General features: G+C 40.0%; 1 pseudogene across 1 annotated transcript in view; it reads right to left on the bottom strand.

The window, feature by feature from the left end:
- LOC310796438 (ATP-binding cassette sub-family A member 2-like) overlaps positions 1-6,616 on the bottom strand; it is a 106,018-nt pseudogene extending 99,402 nt beyond the window's left edge. Inside the window, exons 1-4 of the transcript in view lie at positions 6,559-6,616; positions 5,384-5,430; positions 4,025-4,098; positions 3,084-3,159 (exon numbers count right to left, since the gene is read on the bottom strand). The product of the transcript in view is annotated as an ATP-binding cassette sub-family A member 2-like (transcript). The remainder of the gene's footprint in view (positions 1-3,083; positions 3,160-4,024; positions 4,099-5,383; positions 5,431-6,558) is intronic.
- Between the last annotated feature and the right edge of the window lie 410 nt (positions 6,617-7,026).

Genomic DNA, 7,026 nt, shown 5'->3' with positions numbered 1-7,026 from the left:
AAGGATGATGTCATAACCTCTGCTGTCACGTCATGCCCCACAATCATCAAGTGATGTCATACCCACTGATGATGTGGATAACATGGCATGAGTTGACATGTTTGGTCTAAAACAGCAGATGAAAACATACCACCAAAATCACCAAAATGTCTCTACGAAAAAAATCTATTTCTTAAGTATTTAAACACTAGAAATCTCGTGCACTCCATTTCTAGGGTGGACACTGTGGGGACAATGTGCCATGGGTGCACTTTTTTATGTGCACTGGAATAAATGAAACAGATTCTTAACTTGTCAATTTCATTTTCATAATTTCTAAGATGTAACTGTGAACACGTTATTAAAAGTCTGAAGAGACGTGATGGTGTCATTTTTATTAACCAACTTGAAGATGAAAGTGACATTGTCTCAGAAACCTGGCTCGAAAGAGAATATAAATTGTAGTGCTTGACTGTTTCCAGTATGTTGCTCAGTAACAAGAAAATCCACAAAATGATACATCGCTAAACTTAACTAATAACTTCTGATTAACAAAAACTATGCATCAAAATCCAACAACAGTGCAAACAAGCCTATACATAAAATATGCTAATGTTGGAAAGAATTATATTTTTGTCTGTGTTGTTAGGTAGGCCTATATTGTTTTGCAGCTTAACTTAAATTTAACTTGTCACCATATTGGATGGCTTACATCTTGTCTGAAACTTTCTTTGCATGGCTCATTATCCTACTGTAATGGACCTGTGCTGGCTTTTTGGATGTACTTTATAATCAACATCTTTTCAAGCTTAAGTCAGTCAGTGTTGTAGCAGGGCTTGGAGAAAAAAACACACTTGGCTGAGTGGCTTAAAAAAGAAGGACCAGTGCACCCAAAAAATAAATGCTTCGAAACCAGATCATATCATGAGCCGAAGATAGAAATATTAATGTATTGTAAAACAGGCAACACTAGATTGGCTGAAAGCCTGATGTAACCAACAACACTTATAAAAGTCTGAAATTAGTTTTACAGAGCTGTGTGTGTGTGTGTGTGTGTGTGTGTGTGTGTTGTGTGTGTGCATGAGTGAAGGGTTATGTGCATGGGGTAGGTGTGAAATGTCCTCTTGAGGAGCTAAGCATGTCTCAGGGCTACATAGTCAAATTTAGGAAATTTGTTCAAAAGTGATCGAAAAGTAACACAAATGATACATTACTTTAAAATTGTGATACTTGGATTACATTACTAATTACAATCTTTAACCGGTAACTAGTAATTGTATCAGATTGCAGTTTTAAAGTAACCCTCCCAACCCTTTGAGAGTGAGAGCTTCTCTGGAGAAAATAAACAGCTAAATGAGGAAACGGGAAAAACAAACAGCGCTACACTGACATCTAGAGGCTTAACTGAGGAACTACAGCAAAAGACACGTTGAGAGAGACTGTTTGCAGCTTCATTCAGGTCAGAGAGGCTCTGCACACTGTCAGATGTGACAGAAGCTTGAAGAGTGTGTTGAAAATGAAAAGAGCTGGAATCATTCCTGTACCTGCATGTTAAACTCAGCTCAGCTCCTGTGTAAGAGCGTCATTTCTAGAAATCCACCACAACACTCAAATGTTGACTAGAAAAATTTATTTTTGCACAAGATAATAATTAAGGAACAAAACAACTATATAAACAAAACAAAAATAATAATAATGATACAATATTATGATTATGAACAATAGATGAATAGATTATGAACAATAATAACAATTATGAACAATTGATGAACAGATTATGAACAATATGAACAATGGATTATAAACAATAATAATAATAATGAACAAAAACTTGCACAGAAAGCACAAAGGCCCCAATGTATGAGCCGTGGACAGTCGCTGCTCCTGTCTCTTTAAGTGTCCTTTTTTTATTATTTGTGGTTGGCAGACACACAGTCGTTCACCTGCAAAAGAATAAAAACAAATGACTAGATGTCAAAGCATGAACACACACTTAGCAATACCAACCTTACATCCTCTTAACACATTCACTGCCAACAACGTATGAACACGTTTTCAGAATCCAGCTGTTCCCTGCCAACAACGTGTTTACACGTTTTTGGCATCGATTTTTTTTTTTTGACGGTGGGTTGTGCATCTAAGCCTTTTACATCTCTTATATAATTATTGGAGCCACCGAACGTTTACAACCCATTCCACCGACCCACTAAGTGGCAACAGTGCTCTCCTTGCTAGAGGAAGGAAAGCATTTTTTTAACTTGTCACGCCATTCTCAGCCCAGCCATTCTCCTTTTCGCGCTGATTGCTGGCGATGCGGGATTGCAAATTTACATAATAGATTCAGCCGATCTACTATGATCGGGTGATAGATTACAGGTGGAGGAACACACTTTGAAACACGCAGCATAAATATGACCAGAATCGCAAAAGCTTCTCTCAACCAAAACTCCAAACGAGCGAGTCCATCCCGACTTCCTCAAACAGCGGCCGTGCAGACATGCAGGCACAGGAGAGCAGCAAAGCACTGACTGGTGACAAGCTTGTCCGCCCACGGAGGGAGGAGTTGAAGCAACTCGAGAGGGAGGGAGAGAGAGAGAGAGAGAGAGAGAGAGAGAGGGAGGGAGAGCGAGAGGGAGGGAGAGAGAGAGAGAGAGCGAGAGGGGGAGGGAGAGAGAGAGAGAGAGAGACAAAAATGAATGGTTAAAGTGACTGTTCCATCCAATTTCACAAAAAGCCGTTTATCTCTGAATATTCTTTCTGACGATAAAACCATGCTGTATTCAACTGCTAATGCTTACATAACTACTAACTCTACAAACTAACTCTTTTAGACAGAGAAAGTACACATTCTATTAGTACTTTTGAGATATTGTATGTTCACAAACTCCAAGCTGAAACGAATCCTCGGCTCTTGTAAAATGAGCCATAATCCTCAAAAAACGGCTTGGCAGAAGCTACCTACAGCAAAAAAAAAACGTCTGGCAGTCAATGTGTTAACACCGGTCTGTGGTCTGATGTCACATTATCTACGTTTGGTCAGTTATCCATCCATAGGAATGAGCAAAGAAAGGTCAAATAAATGATCTAGGTAGGAGGCTACTGACCTTAGATGCGAATCTCAGAGAGTTCAGGCTTTCCCCAAGGCTGTCTGGCTCTGGAGCGATGTTAACAAACATGAGCCTGGGACGAGAAAGACAGCACACAAATAAACACAATATTAGCACATTTTCATGGATGAAATTTCAAAACCTGTCCATTACTTTTCAAGGATCCATAATATTATTTCCATGCAATGCGAGGCAGGGACTCCGAATCAATACCAGAAATTATTACTACACTGGACAAATAAGACACAGCTCTTAATGGATTTTAGTGCTTGAGAGTCACTGCGTCACATTACATGGAAGCCATTTAATTAAAAACACAAATATTCCATAAAAATATTAACATGAAAAAACAAGCACTAAAAGTTACGTCAACAGCTACAGAAAATAAATTGTTACATTACGTGGAAGGTTATCCATGGAAGATTCCCATAACAATTAATTTCCTTACACACAGGCAACAAAATTCCATTAAACTTTCAAGAATTTGACTGATTCCATGACTTTTCCAGGCCTGGAAAATGAGATTTTGACTTTTGCAGGTTTTCCATGACCATTCAGAAATTAGTTAATTTACTTAAGGCACAGATTTTGTTCTTACTCAATCTGGGTGGGGAATTAAGATATTCAAGAAGCTAAAAATTTAAATATATGAAAGAGCGTCTGTTGATTTGGTTATGGGTGTATGGCAGTTTTTCCCAGGGACAGAAACAAATAAATACCATCAGATAGAACTTGATGTAATTTGTGTAGTCTGACGTACAGTATGTCAAACAGCAATATCAGGCTATCTGGGCTCAATTGTTGAGTGTTTATGGGATCAAATAACAATCATGATCCCATAGGCATCCCGGAGTGAGGGGGCACCTTTTCCAAGCTTTGTCTGGGGGGAGGCCCACAGTCTCAGACTTTGAAATGTCACTTGACGATGCTGAACTCACATTTTGCTGTTGCCTCCCAAGCAGCTTTGCAGGAAGTAGGTGAGCTTGGTGTTCCTATATGGGATGTAGCCTTCCTGCAACACAAACACAGGAACCATTTAGATCTCATCAAAACCCTAATCATGTCTGTCCAAACATGACCTGACCTAGCCCGATATGACATGACCTGACCTAGCCTGACATCACATTCTGTTTGTTAAAAAGTCCAAAAGTAACAATGAAAGCTGATTGGGCAAATTAAAATGAGAGGCAAGACGCTCAATCAAGATGTGAGGCTGCATCTTGTTGAAGGCTGAGGAAAAGTCAGCAAATAAGAGTCTTATTTTTATTAATTATTTTATTAATTATTATAAATAATTTATTAATTATCCGTGTGTGTGTGCGTGAGCAGAGTTTCGGACAGCCATACCTATGCCATTTTCTGTGCGATCAGGCAGAATCTTTCAGGGGGTGTAAAGAGCACCGGTGACCTGACGGATTTTTTTTAAATTAGGTGATTGCCCTAATTACCTGATGATGTCATCAGTGATGATGTGATCCTTCCTGGTTGAGGCTATACAAGTTCAGTGATGACGTCATCGGTGATTATGTCATCAGTGATGTCATCCGTGATGCTGTCATCAGTGATAACATAGAGCATGCGAGGCCGTGTAGCGGACCAAGCTGCATATGCGACGCGCAGTGGGCGAGCTGCAGGGTGGGCGAGGCCACAGCTATGCAATTTTACACATTGATTCTCGCAGGAAGTGTAAAGATCACCCCTGCGGGTGACCTAACTGAGCTGGATTCTTGAATTAGGTCATTAGGGCTGACTAAATGAGCAAAACTGGCTAATAGTGGTCCAAATGAGTCAACACAGTCAACACAGGTTCAGAACCATGGAGAGCTCCATTTGTCAGCTACTGAGCTCACCTGAGTAGAGGAGCACAGCGGGGCTGAGTGTGAATCAGCCACTGAAGTAGACTATGAAAACCCTTTGGGAGGAGGGAGGAGAGGCTGCATGCCAACTCTGTGAGGCACTTGCAATTCCATTTCCTTAGAAAACAACTTTTCCGGGACTTTTCAAGGAGCCATAATTTAATTTCCACGTAATGTGAGGCGGCGACTCTGAATCAATACCAGAAATTATTACTAGACTGGACAAATAAGACACGCCTCTAAATTAATTCCTACTAGACTGGACAAATAAGACACACCTCTGAATTGGATTTTAGTGCTTTAGCTTTGCATCTCATTACATGAAGCTATTGAAATAAAACAGGAATTTTCCATAAAAATATTCATATAAAATACAAGAAGCACTCAAATGGACACATATTAGAATATACAATCAATCAGCATCTTCTCTTTTGATCTTACTGGAGGTTCGTCTTCCATGGTGAACATGGCGTCATCCTCAAAGAACTCTGTGGTGAAGGCATCCCGCCAGAGATTGTCACAATGCTACAGCAGAGGAAGAACAATCATTCAGTTTTTTAATTCAATCAATTCAATCACACACATCTTAAGATAAGGTTTATGTATGTTAGTTATGGCATTTCAGTCTAATGCAAGCAAAAAACATGACAGGGGTGGGGGAGAGGAGCAGACGGAAAACGGAAAAGATAATTAACGTTTGACTGAAATCAGTCTATAGACAGCGCTCTGCTGCCCATGAAAACTTGTAATGGAGCTCTGGGTGCAGTCAGATGGCCTCCAATAGACCCTTTCATGGGGGCTATTTTGTGTCAAAAAGGCAGGGTAAACACAGGTGCAAGCAAAACACTAATGAGGGTTTCCAACTTCCATGATTGCATGTTGAAATTGAAGAAATTGAAAAAATATTCATCTAATTTGAATTTGTATATTTGTAATTATAGATGGTTCTGTGGTTGTGATGAACTAATAAATGTGCACGTTGATTAGAATTGATATTTGTGTTTCCTGATATTATTACCTATCCTAACATTACAGATCCATATATTATTATATTTTATATTGATCATTGAAAGTATTATGCAAATAATGTATGGCAGTGAGTTCTAGTGTTAAACGACATTTGAGATGGCTATGGACTGGAAAGAAGACCCCCAAGAGCAGCCCACAGTATCAGGCTGAAAAGCCCTGCTCTAGATCAGTGGTTCTCAACCTGGGGGTCGGGACCCCCCGGGGGGTCGCAAGATTATTATTATTATTATTTTTTTTTTGGGGGGGGGGGGGGGGTCATGGGATGGTTGTAAAAAAAAAAAAAAAAAATCCTACATATTTTTTGAGAATAATTTTTTTCTCCCATGATTAAATGTCCCATACCAATGATATAATGTAGTAGCCTATAAAATAATATAAACTATATCAACTGCATAGAACAGATTTGAGTGAGTGAAATCAGTGGGTAGCCTAACTGTGTGCATGCATGCACGCACTGGGAGCGGCAGGCGGGGGGGGGGGTCATGAACCCCAGCCTAAATCTTTTGGGGGGTCACAGCTCAAAAAGGTTGAGAACCACTGCTCTAGATGGTTGATGAGTGAGAAAGAGCACAGAGACCCATACTGACCTTTAGGGACGGGGTTAGGCTGGACCGTGTGGAGGAAGGACTGGACCAGGTCAGCCATGAAGCCCGCTCCAGTATTGCCCCAGGAGCAGCACTCCTCGGCCCCGAACGTTCCAGCCCCGCCTGGCCACCTCCAGTCCTCCACCCCTCGTACACTCAGATGGCCCCATGCCTACAGGCGAGACTGGCTGGGGGAAAGACGGGGAAAAAACGGACAAGGACTTCTTTGTGAAAAATGTAAATAGTTTTTGATTATTAAATTAGTTGGCAACAAATTGTATCGATGGTTTACCCACCTCTGTATTTACCACTATGAATATTTTACTTCGATTTTGATTGGATGGTACAATTATTATTTATATTTTAGTTGACATGAAATAAACACAAAATAGAAATTAGACCCCTTTAAAATAAATTGTGACTTTAGAACTTAGAATTTAATAATAGGCCTACAATTAGGCTAATTATCTG

Source organism: Poromitra crassiceps (assembly GCF_964638095.1).
Source record: "Poromitra crassiceps genome assembly, chromosome: 22".
Taxonomy (NCBI): domain Eukaryota; kingdom Metazoa; phylum Chordata; class Actinopteri; order Beryciformes; family Melamphaidae; genus Poromitra; species Poromitra crassiceps.
The sequence above is the reverse complement of the archived record's forward strand: the minus strand, read 5'-3'. Positions and strand labels throughout refer to the sequence as shown.